The sequence below is a fragment of the Gouania willdenowi genome, chromosome 10 (genome assembly GCF_900634775.1).
Source record: "Gouania willdenowi chromosome 10, fGouWil2.1, whole genome shotgun sequence".
Classification (NCBI taxonomy): domain Eukaryota; kingdom Metazoa; phylum Chordata; class Actinopteri; order Blenniiformes; family Gobiesocidae; genus Gouania; species Gouania willdenowi.
The window spans coordinates 6,260,752-6,276,363 of NC_041053.1; the positions used below are offsets into that span (position 1 = coordinate 6,260,752).

General features: G+C 36.5%; 1 protein-coding gene across 1 annotated transcript in view; it reads right to left on the reverse strand.

Moving 5' to 3' along the window:
• Window positions 1-15,612, reverse strand: part of macrod1 (mono-ADP ribosylhydrolase 1) — a 174,188-nt gene that overhangs the window by 123,665 nt on the left and 34,911 nt on the right. The window lies entirely within an intron of this gene.

Genomic DNA, 15,612 nt, shown 5'->3' on the forward strand with positions numbered 1-15,612 from the left:
GCGTGCATAAATGGTAAATTAACTTGATTTATATAGCGCTTTATCACCACACTGAAGCAGTCTCAAAGCGCTTTACATATCAGCTCATTCACCCAGTCACTCTCACATTCACACACCAGTGGGACAGGACTGCCATGCAAGGCGCTAGTCGACCACTGGGAGCAACTTAGGGTTCAGTGTCTTGCCCAAGGACACTTCGACACAGTCAGGTACTGGGATCGAACCCCCAACCTCTCGATCAGAAGACGACCCACTACCACCTGAGCCACGGTCGCATAGTGCATATATGCTCATAAACTGGGACGCATGTTTATTTACTTCTGGCAAAGAATAGAGGCTGCTTGTTTAGAAAACCTTTTGGGTCCCAGGCCAGCAAAACCTCATCGGCCCGTAACGTACGGCAACAAAAAGAGAAGGAGCGATATCAGAAGCAAATGATACGTTGTGCTTTGCACTGTGCAGTAAGAATCTTTTTTTTTTTTTTTCCTGTTTGTAGCCTTTTATTTAATACAGCTGGCTAGTGCTAGCAGTAACACAGCACCGAGCTGTTGTCAAAAGCCTGCAAAGTTGTTTTAACATCAACTCACCCACCGTTTCACGTTTTCAGATGTCCGTACATTTCAGCAAAATCTCAGGCTTCGGTTATCCCGTGCGAATGTGCCACATAAAAAGCAGACGTTGAGGGGTCATTTATTTATTACATGGGGTCCCTAAGTAAAACTAATCCCGTGCGAAAAGGGCCAGAAAGTCTTGAAATCACTGCACTAAATACTGTTTCATTCCACTTATTCACAAAATGAGATTCTTTAAAATGGAGAGAACCTACCCCTGCACTCACCACCAACGTGGGTTTCGCGGACGTGGGTTTGAATCCCTCATTTGACAATTTTATTTATTTTTTTTCATTTTAACAAATTTAACATGGCAAATTCCACCTTTAAAAATACATATTCGACAAAAATAAAAATTTTAGGGTTAGAGATAGAGTTACAGTTAGGGTTAGGGCTAAAATAAAAGGGTTAGCGGGGTAGCTAAAAATAAATATGAGCTACACGGAACTTTAAGTCACGTGGTGCACTTATCACGTGACCTAAACTGGCCAATGAGGGGCGCTGCGTATCCATAGAGTGGCAGTCTACGGATACGTTTAACGTACCCATAGCCACGGCTTATTATAAATAAATCATGAAACTAAAAACAAAACAGAACAGAACAAAACAAAGAACAACAAAAAAGAGGAAAGCATTAAAACATATTTAAAAAGCTATTACTTTTTACAATTAAAGTACAACTAATAAATTAATTAACACCTTATTGTCTGAACTTTTACTTCCTGCTGAAAATTGAAAGTCAGAGCCATTTTGACCACTGACACATGCTAGTAACTAATAGAAGAACACTGACTTATTGATTACCAAATATGCCACAAGATCACACCTGGAGGAATTTAATGGCCTCATTAGCTTTACTTATGCTTCATGAATTATTCTGAGCAATTCTATTTTAATAAATACTAATTATTTGTATTTCAGTCTTTATTTCATTACAGTCACATACTCTTGAAATCTACAAGGACAGTTATTGCTAGACTCTTAGAGCTACAGATAAATACATCAAAAAGGAAAATCAGGGATCGGGTTTCATATTCTTCACAAGGCATATTTAATGCACTTTATTTTTTTCTATGAAAAACAGGTAGACTGAGTAGAGAAGCGTAAAATAATAAACTTTTCTCTTGCAAGAGACACTCAGATTGCTGTAATGCTGGACAGCTTGCACCTCATTAAATGACACACACTGGATAAACACACAATCAGCTTTGATTTCATTTGGAGGGATCCGCTGACCCACCCCAGTTTGTGCCTTATTTGCCTCGTGTGTGTGCATGTGTACAATAGTGTTTGCACTGGTGCATTTGGGTGAAGATGAGTCTCTCATGCTAAGTATGGGCTAATGTGTGTGTGTGTATACATGGATCAATAGAATGAACAGGGAAGTGTATAAATGTCCATCTGGGTTTCCGTTACAAATTATCTCAAAATAAAAGCTTTATTTCTAAATGTCGACAAAGTATAATTGCACTTTGAACGTGTTTCCATTGAACGTTGTTTTGGGCAAGAGTCTCGTAACTCCCGTGAAATGTCATCCCGTGAGACTTTGCTGCAGGAAGTTGGATGCTCAGAACCTCCTTATAACACGCTGTATTTCTTTGTTGTTTCACATCTATTATGGCAGTATTAATTTTTTGAAGTATGATGCTAAGAAATGTCCTGATCTCCTCTTCTGTCCACACGTACCGCGTCATGTTTTCTCAGAGAGCAATGGTCATGTGACCAGGTACGTCACGTTCTGTGATGTGTATTTGCGGAAAAAGTGTTTCCATAGCGTTTTTGAGAAACATTTCATTATTAAAATTTCTGAAATACCTTACCTCCTCATGAAAGCGTCAAAACTTTTTAGCAATATTCAAGTGTTTTGGGTTTTTTTTTTTTTAATTCAGGTGTTTCCATCACCAGTTTTTATTGCGTTTTTTAAATTTTGCACATTTCCAAGGTTAATGGAAACCCAGCTTATGAAAGAGTCGGAAAAACACAAAGACAAACGTGGTTTAGCATAGCACAGAAAAGCAAAGAAGACAGCAATCACATCTGCAAATAATGTCAAATTGTGAATGTATTTTGTAGTACTTTACTTTGTTAATTGCACCCCTGAATGAGGGTTTAAAAAAAAAAAAACACAATTTAACCAGAGGATTAATATTGAAACACTAACCTCTGAATAAAATACAAAGCCCTTCCTCAATGGCTGCACCTCCCCTGTACATGTGTGTGCTCACACACACATGGCTGTGTGTGTCAGAGCTGAGAATAACTGTGATGAACCTGCTCTCAGCAATAATGCCTTTAGCACTCATTAGTGTTTATGGAGGCATTTCACAGTGGCAGTCCATTATCTTGCATTAGACCCTTCAGAATAATTACGCTACCTTACATTTCACCGAACAAAAGAACCAACACTCAGAGTGGAGTACATATCTGTTGACGAGAAAATGCATTCCCACTCTGCAACAAATGGGACCAAAATAAAGGCTTTCATTAAATACTCTGATGCTTCAATTTGTCTAAATCAGGCATTGTTAAACTTATCAGACTCCTTTAAAGAGAAGAATATTTGTAAAAGGGCCCCTCAGAATTCTAGTGCCAAACTCAACATAAATGTCATATTTATTTCAATATGAATAGCTCCTTAAAATCACGTTCAAAGAAATAAGCCTAGACAAGTTATTTTTATTTAAACTACGGTACATAAAAATAAGGAAACAATTCACAATAGCAGCACATTCACATTCCTATGTCACCATGTTTCATGTTGATGCTAAATGCAGGAACACACCCTAAATAATGAGTCTATGAAATATCTTACAATATTATGTCCATCTTAACATTAGATTCTGTATTTAGTGTTGCTTTTCAGAGAATGACTATATATGGCTGTTGCACCTCCTTCACCATCACTGCAGCGCTACAGAGTCAGAGCATCTTCATTATTACCATTACAAAACTACTCTCAAAGATGCTTTGATACTGTGAAGCAGTGAACTGGGACAGAACTTCTGCAAATAGAGTTTCCTCATTTACACAGAGCCATCATTATTATAGACATAGTATGTTGTGATGAATGCAGTGGGCTGACAAAATTATGGTTCCAGTGGCCTAAGTCCACGTTCACTCATCAAAGTAAACTCTGGTAGCTAAAGCTGGAGACTTTAATAGCTTTAAAGGGGTGGTATTATGAAAAAAAACCCTTTATAATGGTTTTGCTACTGTAATAAACATCCCTAAAAGTTATTTTTCCTCCCTCCCTTGTTATTCCACATTTTGAAAAAAGTCAGCTCCAAACAGGCGAGTTGGATTTTTGCCCCTTTATGACATCATAAGGTAAAAACTCCTCCTCCTGACAATCCTGGCTCCTCCTACCCTATATAAGAATATGAGCTCCTCCCTCTCTAACTACCTCACAGGTAAAACAAACATTGTGGTTTATTATAGAACATACATTGTACTTTATTGTCATATATGTAAAGCTACATACACAATTTGTGCTCTGCATTTAACCCTCCCTGGGGAGCAGCAGGGTTTATATAAGGGACTGATCAACATCACACAGTGATGGACCAGGTGAGCTTCGAACCCAGTACCTGACTATGTGTCGAAGTGTTCTTGGGCAAGACACTGAACCCTAAGTTGCTCCCAGTGGTCGACTAGCGCCTTGCATGGCAGTCCTGTCCCATTGGTGTGACAGTGATTGGGTGAATGAGCTGATATGTAAAGCGCTGGGACTGCTTCAGTGTGGTGATAAAGCGCTATATAAATCAAGTCCATTTACCATTTACCAATATCCCACTCACCAGTATAATATCAGTGCAAGCCAAGCAAGGCATGAAGTCAGCGTCTACAGACACGCCCACATATGCATGAAGGCCCCAAAAAATCCTGTTTTTAGAAGCATCATGAAAGTGACTTCCCAGAGGGCTAAAAGTTCAGAAAACAGGTGAGTTTGGGAAAATAAACCTCTAATACTATCTTGTTGGGGTTCTAAGAACAAATGAAGATGTGTGAAGAACAGCATAATGCTGGGCTTTTAATAAAAATACAAATAAACTCTTTAGTATTTTGTGCCTGAGCACAAAAAGCTGAAATTTGCCATTTTGACCATGGACTACATCCACGTCTCATGCCTTATCGATATGGCTGGTTGAATCCTTGAAGTGGAACGTCTATCAGAAACCTAACCATATATTTACGAGCATCCAAGCATGAAAGGTAGGGCTGCTCAATTACAGAAAAAATTATAATCACAATTATTCAAACAATTATTTGTCAACCAAAAAGTTAATTATTTTAGTACAATATAAATATGTTTCAATACCGCTAGCAACAATATTCCTGGTGTTAGCCTGCAGGCTAGCTTTAGCTTTGAGAGGGGCGGAGGATCTTGAATGCACAAGCATTAAACAACTCAAAGTGAATATTAATAATTGTTTTCTTCTTGTGTGTGCCAAGCTTTATACTTTGTAAACATCCTAAATCGTGGAGGTTTGTTTTAGTTAGCACTAAAACATACAGTATGTGTGATTGAAAAGAAACTACATATATATATATATATATATATATATATATATATATATATACTTCTTAAATATAATTTCTTTTTCTCGATTATGGTATTTTTGTTTTCGTTGAGTGAAATAATCGAAATTAGAATCAAAATATGATTAATTGCACAGCCTTATTGAAACATTTTCAAAATATATTTCTACAGAAATCAAACTTTTGTTGCTAGAAGAGCCTCTGGTAACGTGTGGGGATGAGATTTCAGTAATCCCAAAACCAGATGATGAGAGGAAGTGAAAATTCCGATGTTTACAGACAAACCAAACGTTTGGCACTTTCACTACCGGTTATCAGCCTGATATTTTTTTTTTTCACAGAATAAGATGGTGTTAAAAATGTAATATGTCAAAATGGTGAGATGGGGACTGTAAGTACCCATCCTGAACTGTGTGATCACCAGAAAGAGCATCAAGAGCAAAATGAGTAACACAAAGGAATGTTTTTTTACAAATGTACGTAAAATGTTTTATTAACGCAAAGTATCTGAAATTGTAGCATTCCTATTTGTTTTTCTGGGCTTAATCTTAATCTTCAATCTATAAATGATTTAAATCAGTGGTTCCCAATTTTTTTGTCCTGTGTACCCCATTCCCATTTTTGTGAAATAATTTCATATTCTTTTTCATTTGTGGAACAGTGGGCTCTCCTAAACCTTTAACTGTGTCTCCAACATTGGTTCCCTAAAGCTTAATCTACAAATACAGAACAATGAGTGGAATTTAAAGTGGATTTATTTAAAAACAAACCATCAATCTAACTTTTCAATAGTCAGTAAATACAGTCTCTTATGCAAAATGGAGCTAACTATTGTCTCCTATTGTCAGAAGTGTGATAAAACTGGCCTATATGGCATAAAATAATTGTCTCAATAAATTACAGGAAAATATAGTATTTTATTGAGTAATTTTACTGTTAGGTTGTGGTGAATTTGTCCAATAAAATAGCCTAAAGAGGAACTGGGAACATTTTCCGATTATTTTTAAATTAATCGGTAAATCTTTCCAAGTACCCCCTGTAATGTGCTCCTGTACCCCTGTTTGGGAATCACTGATTTAAATGAATTGTCTAGAATGTTGATGCAAGTAGAAACAAAACAAAACATACGGTACTACATGATGCCATGATGATGGCAGATCCAGTCCATGTGATGATGCTGGAACTTGCTAATGAGGTAAGGATCAGGTACAGCCTTTGTCAGACACTTAATTAAAGCAATTCTGCTGAAACCCCAGCTATGACTCACAGACCCCGATGTAAAAACAACCATGTAGGCTAAATGGTTGCTTTGCTTCAAAGACTGAACACGTTTAAAGAAACAAGCACTTTACTGTTGCTGTATAAATATAAACGCTTCATCACAAGTTATACACGGTTTTTATTTCTGAATCAGAAGCATCCAATCCTTTAACAAATGAGTTTAAACCACTGATGTGGAGTAAAATGGTTTGTTGCATTTTAAAATCCATACTTGGGTTTTTAACTCCAATGTTTAACATAATAACAGCCCACCACCACCACCACACCACCCAATTCCTTAGATTGTCACAATTCACTTAGATTTGCACATTATGGTTTTTGTTTTGTTCGTTTTTGGGGTTTTTTCTAATCTATGTCTGACCTCCAGTTCTACATTTTGCACTATTATCTTATATTAATATTTTTTTTGTTTCTACCGTCTGCTCTTTTCTTGTGTTGATACAAAAGTGAATTTCCCCTCTGGGGATCAATAGGCATATTCTAATTATTATGTTCTTCATTATAGTTCCATTAGAAATTATTTGAAGCTGCAGTGCCAGGGAAAGCTTTTTCTAGTGTTAACATGTATTAAAAGCCTATTTCTTGAAAAAAAAAAAAAAAAAAGTCAATTAATTCAATCGTGCTTGCATTTGACGAAATGCATTCACAGTCAGCGTAATCTAAATGGATACAAACGCTCCATCAAATACGCTCCATGTTCACTAAAGGCATAAAAACACGCTGCAGACTTCCCTCTAAGCTGTCCGCAGTGCAGCAGAAAAAGACGGACAAAGATGAAAGCTCAGGTAGTGACTCACACCAAAGGAATAAACCGTGTGCATGCACACCAAAACCAAGGCAAAGAGTTCATATAAAGCTTTTTCCATCAAGAAAATTCAAAGCCTTCAGAATGTTGAGCTCCAGCACATAAAAGAGAAACGCCCTGATGTCAGCTTTACAACGTGAAAGGGTTTGATTTCTGAACCCGAAACCACAGCGTGACTTTAATCTTTCCCATTGCTTGTACTGATTGTGTAGCTGCTGACCTCAAGCTTTGTGCTCATTGGAAACCTGTTCGATCAGACGCTTTTTTTTTAAAAAAAAAAAAAAAGCAAAAAAAATAGAAAATGGCTTTAACTTCAACTAAAAACATTTCAACAGACAAAACTCCAACTCAAGGCAATTTCAATCAAATCTTAAAAGCTGTTATTGTCAAACACAAACAATGTTGTTGTAAAGACAAGCTGTAAATGCCCTGTTCTGCCTTTTCTCAGCAATGGTAGAATAATCAGCAAAACTGTTGTGTATTTATAACTGAAACAGCAACAGGACAACATTGGTTCCTTTAAAAGGTAACTGCCTGGTTTAGAGCTCTACTAATTATTTGCTGAAAAGTGAGAATGATTTTATTTCAATAAATCTCTTCTTAACCTAAAATCTGTTTTGAACTGTACTGTTTTCCATGCTATAAATATATATATTTATACATTTAATATTCTAATTATGTCAAGCACGATTAGCATTTATATTCTTCTGTATGATTCATCTACGCTAATCTTAAACTCAAATAACTCTTCATTATCTATTTTGTATTTTATCTGCAGTCAATCATGTTTCTAAAAAGGCCTTTGATTGCAATAATTCTAAAACAGGTACTTTTGAAGTGACTATTTCTCTTAACCCATCGTAAGCATTCTGGTTGTTTCACCATTAAATTCTCATTTAAAAGAGGGAGAAAAACACTTTAGGTTTGGACTAGTGAATAATGAATAATACTCACAAGTCACAACTTTTAATGAAACCGTCTCGTCCGGAAATTATTAGAAAAACTGCGCAGCACCTCATCTCCAACCAGGGTGACTTTTACTGCCATAGACAATAGTAACAATAGGTTAAGAGGATAAATAGCTCCCATAAATGCTCCTGTCATTTCCTCAGCTGTGGTAATGTACCAGGGCTGACAGCATACACATTGGTAACTACTTCTCAACGTCTGATAGATAGCAATTACTAAATGGAAATTGTGAGGAGCTCAGGCTGCAAGAACTGCTTGTACTCTGCATTTGTGAATGAGTGATTATGTGACAAAAGCATCATCTGTGATGAGGAAATGTGAGCAGGCGACGAGTCCCTTGTATTTATCTAAGACAGAAGGGTCTGTGGGTTACTATAGAGACACTGCATCATTTGTATACTTTATTCACAGGAACGATGAGAGAAAAGAACCTATTGACAGGCTGCATTAGACTCTGATAATCAAATAACACTCAACTCTATGCTACCTGAACTGAAGGTGATTTTAATTCTAATTTTTTAATCTCATTTATTGACCTGATATGCATACCAATGATTTGTCATGCACATTTAAAATATGAGAGCCAGTCCAAAGACCTAACTGCACTACAATCTCATTTTAACAATATGGCTGATGATTGTCTAGAACGGTGTATGGTAATGTAACTATTGTGATTATACACCAAAATATCCTGTTAGTACTGCTCTCAGTAATTAATGATGAAATCATCGAGTCTGATCTGGTTTAATTATCAAAGTGATATTTACCAACCATAACTTTATGTGACTTATTATTAGATATAAAATAAACAAGATTCAGCAGCAGTGGTTTTATTAAAGAGTAAAAACACTATTGGAGTTATTTTTGCTTTTCATTTATTTTTAGAAAAGAATTTCATTATGAAGAAATAAATGAATTGCATACAATAACACTAATAGAGTGACCCACATGCACAAATATATTCCATAATATATCAGCCCATGAAGAACAGCTTTGAGTCAGCAGCTATTGTAGCTTATTTAGGCTGGGCTACCGGACTCAAAACGTCACTTTGTTCTTTTTCTTGTTGTTGTTGTTGTGTACACTAGTTAAAATCACTACTCCTCTGTTATTCAAGAATGAATCGGGCTGAAATTTGGTAAGTATAATCTATGGATGTGTACGCATCGATGATTGGAGCCCGATTTTTGATTTGGGGCCCAAGGGCAAAATGAAAAAAAAAAAAAAAAAAAAATCGATTTCTCATTTATTTGCGAGTCAAATATTACAACTGTTGGTGGCACCAAATCATTGGCACATACCAATATATAAATGGGGCGCATTACACTGTACGTGTCACGGAGGCACCAGGGGGCCCCATTTTTCAAATTACTACTTGGAGCATTGTAGCAACGTAGAGCAAATAATTGTATGATTTATCATCCTAATAGTCGATTAATCATTTCAATAATCAATGACTAGAGAGCTGGAGACCATTGATGACCTTCCTCGAAGGAAAATGAAATGCTTAATATGTTTATTGTCTTGACGTGGGCTGCTACTGGGCAGCGCACCCCTGGGTTGGGAGGGTGGGTGGGTCTGTTTGTTTTTATGTGACTTATGCTTGGACTTTATGGTATTTACATACTACATCTGATGTTCTGTTTGTCTTTTTTGCTTCCTTTTGGTTCTATTATAACTTGGAAAATTTAGGAAGTGCTGCATTGTACAAGTTTTCATGTTTAGGCTGATTCTGTTCCGCTTCCCAATAAAAAAATTAGAAACAATCAATAATCAATGACTAGTCGACAACTAAAATAGTCGTTAGTTAATAAACTTCTTCTTACACAAATTGAAACTAAAATTTATAAAAGTTAAAATAAAATAAATAAAACTATATATTTCTTTTTTCAAGTGCAAACAATATTATGTGCAAAACCAAATCAAAGTTCAACTCAATACAGTGTGCAAACACAGCCTGACCAAGAAAGTCATTAACAACATGTTGCAACTACACAGCTATGTTCTTTTAACTGTTAATAAAGTTCTAAGTATGCATACTCCGTACTTGTGAACTCCTGGGTACGGACTCGTGGGAACAGACTTGGAGAACGGACTTGCGGACTTCACATACTCGTCGTTTTGGGACAAAGCAAACTTCCTGACATTGTTGTGCTCAACCGTGTGGAGTATGTGTGCTCCACTGTAGACGTCAAAGAAAATAATATGTATCATTGAATAGATAGAATCATTGTTGTAAATACTAATTATTTTGCAAACCAATAAAACATTTGGTGATAGAAAACAAAATGAATAAAAATTCAAATACAATAAACGATTGTGTGTACATTGTTTAATATATTGACAATAGGTAATCTGGTCATGACTAATTGGATGGCCAAAAACACCTGTGACAAAAATCCTAAGAAGCAACCAGGCAATAGGCGATACAGGTAATTTAACCAAATATAAAGGACCATTTACAGGAATGGCTGTTGTGGCTGCCCTTTACCACATACATAATAATAATAATAATAAATAAATAAAGGGAAAAGGAAAAACATATTTACAAAATGTAATAATTAAAAAATAATAATAAATAAGGAAAAATATTAATAGTTGGCTATTAATGGTAGAAGGATGAACTAGACAAACAGATTTATTAATTCAATGATTAATGATAATAATTGCACAAATAATAATAAAAAAATAAAAGGAAAAAGAAAAAACATATTTACAAAATAGTAAAATAAAGAAAACTAATAGTTGGCTATTAACGGTAGAAGGATGAAGTAGATACATACATTTATTAATTCAATGATTAAAGATAATGTTTGAAAAATAATGAGTGAAGAGGAAAAGGAAAAAAAATAATTTACGAGATGGTAATAATATAGCCCTCCTCATAATTGAATCAACCTAAAAACAAGCTCGTGAATAGCATCTCAAAGCACTTAAAGTGATGGAGAGGGTCATATATATATAAATGAAATAAATATACATGCCTGCTTTTACCTAGACATATTGCATTTCCACAGAAGATGCAGGTCAGAATTTTGTGAGAAAATCTCTCTCAAATGCATAGGAAGATGATGGCCTCTCCACAGCAGCCAATCAGAAGATTTTGTTATGTTGCCATGACAACGTGTCTTTTAATGAGAGTAGGTTAGCCCAAAAGATTACGACAGCTTCTCATCAGCAAAGAATAAATTGAGTCTGTGAGTATGTCGTCAGTTCTCTTTCTGTGTCTCTTTCAATTTCAATTCAAATTCAATTCAAAACAGCTTTATTGGCACGGAAACAAGTCTATGGACACACAAAAAGAATAAATATTAAAAACAGCAACATCTTTCTGGTGCAAAACAATAAAATAGAATAAAATAAAAATAGGGTTTCACTATAGATATGTAGAACAAAATTTACAATTGAGTTATAAGTGTTATCAAAGGGGAAAAGGTTACGTACAGATTTTTACATACATCTATATCCTCTCTCTCTGCTTTTCTGTTTCTTATAGGGTAAGTCAATATTAATTGTATCATTCATCATGGGTATTACTTACAGTTACGCTTACAGAAGTCAGTCTCCATTTAAAACAGTCAGTGCTTTAATCACAACACAGACTAATGTGTAATTTACACTGGCTTTAACCCTAACGGCCTCAATTTCACTTCATTCATCTTTTGAAACAATGCATACATTCCTCCATCAGCTGTTTGTACACGTAATGTTTGTCATAATGTTTGCTAATACGAGAATGATTAAATGTATGTGTAAACTACAATCTGAAATTAATGTGTTTCAGGGTTGGGGTCAATTACATTTATAAATGACAATTATGTCTTCCATTATCAGTGTTCAATTAATTTACAACTCAATTACGATTAGGTTGACGAACATTGTTTAACCATTACAATTAAAATGATTATTTTTCCCCTGAAAGTCAATAACAATTACATTCTGAATTACTAAAGGTTAATTACAATTAATCACAATTACTGAGTCTTTAATGATTTCATAAAATGTAACCTTCCTCGTGTTAGCTTTCTGTTAGCATCTCGTATGATAACGGGTCAGTTTTGACCCATGTCTTAAATCAGCTGGAAATCATCCAATTTATTTCTCATCTACTGATTACCTTGTTAGACTTTCTTAAGTTTGTGCTGTGAGTGTCTGAGCCTTTTTTTCTGTCAATATACACCTAAATATTTTTGGAATGCTATATTGATCCTTAAGGCAAGGCAAATTTATTTGTATAGCACATTTCATACACCAGACAACTCAATGTGCTTTACATGATCAAAAAGTGCAACAGAAACAGCTTAAAAATCCACAAGAACATTAAAATCATCAGGAAAAACATTTAAAATCATCAACAAACATTACAACAACAACAAAATGACCAAAAATCTGCCTCTCAATCATTCTCAGTACAGAAACTTTGATTAAAAAATGTTCACATTGGATGCTGACTTCAGCTCTGCTGGCAGTTTGTTCCACTTCTTTGCAGCATAACAACTAAACACAGCATGTGTTTACTGTGAACTCTGGGCTCCACTATCTGACCTGTATCCATAAATCTGAGAGACCTGCTAGGTTCATACCTGAGAGCTGACAGGTAAACTTGATATGAAACATATTTTTTGCTAACTACCATTGTGTAAGCCATAGAACTGTAATGTGGTTCCCCAGTTTTGCATTAAAAAAAAAACTTAAAGTGCATTAAAGAGGAGGTATGATGGAAAAAAAAACCCACTTTATAATGGTTTTGCTACAGTGATATAAATCCCTTTAGCCTCATTCAGAGGGACAAAGTTGAAAAAGTTCTGTTTCCTCCCTCCCTTGTTATTCCACATTTAGTAAAAACAAAGTCAGCTCCAAACGAGACAGTTGGATTTTGCCCACGTTGGCAGGTGACGTCACCTAACACGCCTCCTCGAATGTGAGCTCCACCCTCTCCAACTATCTAACTAAAACAACACTGTGGTTTAACATGGAAGATATGTTATACTTTATTGCCATATATGTAAATGCAAACGGCACTACTGATCACCGAACTGCGGTACTTTTTCTGCTGCCGCTCGTGGTGGGAGTCACTGCTAGGAGCCACGGACTGATTGTTTACACACATCAGCTGTTAGCACTCCATGCTAATGCTACACTAGCCTATGCAGCGAGACCCGGTGTAGTGTAAGGAGGAAACGATTTTTATTTTTATTTTTATTTATTCAGTTTATTTCCGACATGGTTACATTCACTTTTTTTTTTTTTTTTTTTACATTTTTTTGTACATGCCGAAAAAGGAGACGAGAGAAGCAGTTTGCTTATCTGGGTCCCGTCCCCTGTTTTACCATCGCAAATTTACATGGGTTTACATGTCTCTCTGGTCAAACATTCTTGAGTTGTTCTGAACAGTCCTTTCTTGTGTATTCTTGGGTATGTTTACGGATTTGTGGCTCACAGCGAACTCGGAAGTGGAATTGGACGGTTTCCAACTTTTATGCGGTGACGGAGAGCGGTAAGGAGAAAGTCTGGCTGTTTGTGTGCGGAAAGGTGGAGCTGCTCTGGTTCTGCAGCAACGCGCACACACTTTTCTGACTCTAAATCACTGCAAGTTGTTTGATCGCGTCATTGCGTCACACACTACTATTCGGTCTTGCTTTTAACTCACTAAACCGAAGGCTGAATGGTGCCTTTTTTGCAATATTCGGCCGAATATATTTGGTGGCCGAATATTTGGTGCATCCCTAGTTAAAATTCAAATTAGCATATATTCTTCAAACTTGTTCATATTTAGATGTATGTTAGACCATTTGAAAGTTTGTAATCTACACCACGATCTGTAAAAAAAGAAAAAAAAAACAAAGGGGGGGTTAACCGGTTTACAACATATAACCAGCATTTAAAACATGTTGAAGCTGAGATGTCTAATCCTATTTGTTTTTGCATTATTATTTTTCTGGACAATTTAATGTACAGTATATAAATTCACCAGGCATGACTTGTCACCTGTTAAGACCAAACCATGCCTCTGTTTGGTTTTCTTTTGTTTGTTCTAAATGTTTGTGGCATAATACATGCCTATGTGACATTATAAAAAAAGCTAGAGCACATAAATTATCATTAGTAGTCATGATTCCTGTGCTTTTAGAACGAATGAACAAATTTTATTTTTCTCTTTACACGCTGTATGACTGTCAGCACTCAGTTTGAAAGGAACAGCCTGAGTGGAAGAAGACAAAGCCAGTTTGAAAAGAGCAAGAGACATTTTATAGTAAAGTGACAGAAAAGGAGAGGTGAGGATATGTAGGCGTTTGTGCATCCATTCAGTGACAGACTATAATCTATGACAGCCTTTTGCCATCGTCTGAACCTAGTTCTGCTGTGTTTCGGTGTCACTGGAAGTCTCAGGGGGACTGGCAACATATTTTGCACTACTGCTGGCAAACAGCAGTAAGATAAGACATGTGAAGTCTGTCCTGCAAAAACTAAAATACTGACACTCTAAAAACCTCCACCGACTGCTGGAAGACAAGCAGGACAGACGGAGGCAGTTTGAAGATAAATTGGTCACATTTCTAATTAAATCAAAGAGCTGGTGCTTTGATTTATCGCACTATGGGCTCAAAAAAAGTCAAAAAAAGCCATGCAGCAGGGCTGTTTTTGGCTGTGCGCTATTGCCATGTCGGTCGGTCGGTCGGACGTCCTGAGCACTCTGGAAGAGGTTTTCTTCCAGGATATCTCTGTACTTGGCCGCATCTATCTTTCCTTCAATTGCAACCAGTCGTCCTGTCCCTTCAGCGGAAAAACACCCCCATAGCATGATGCTGCCGCCACCACCACGTTTCACTGTTGGGATTGTATTGGGCATGTGATGAACAGTGCCTGGTTTTCTCCACACATACCGCTTAGAATTAATGCAAAAAAGTTCAATCTTGGTCTCATCAGACCAGAGAATCTTAATTCTCATAGTCTGGGAGTCCTTCATGTGTTTTTTGGCAAACTCTATGCAGGCTTTTATATATCTTGCACTGAGGAGAGGCTTCCATCGGGCCACTCTGCCATAAAGCGCTAACTGGTGGAGGGCTGCAGTGATAGTTGACGTTGTGGAACTTTCTCCCATTTCCCTACTGCATCTCTGGAGCTCAGCCACAGTGATCTTTGAGTTCTTCGTTACCTCTCTCACCAAGGCTCTTCTCCCACGATTGTTCAGTTTGGCTGGATGGCCAAGTTTAGGAAGAGTTCTGGTCATCCCAAACTTCTTCCATTTAAGGATTATGGAGAACATTGTGCTCTTAGGGACCTTGAGTGCTGCAGAAATTATTTTGTAACCTTGGCCAGAACTGTGCCTTGCTACAATTCTGTCTCTGAGCTCCTTGGGCAGTTTTTTCGACCTCATGATTCTCATTTGTTCTATAGACAGATGTG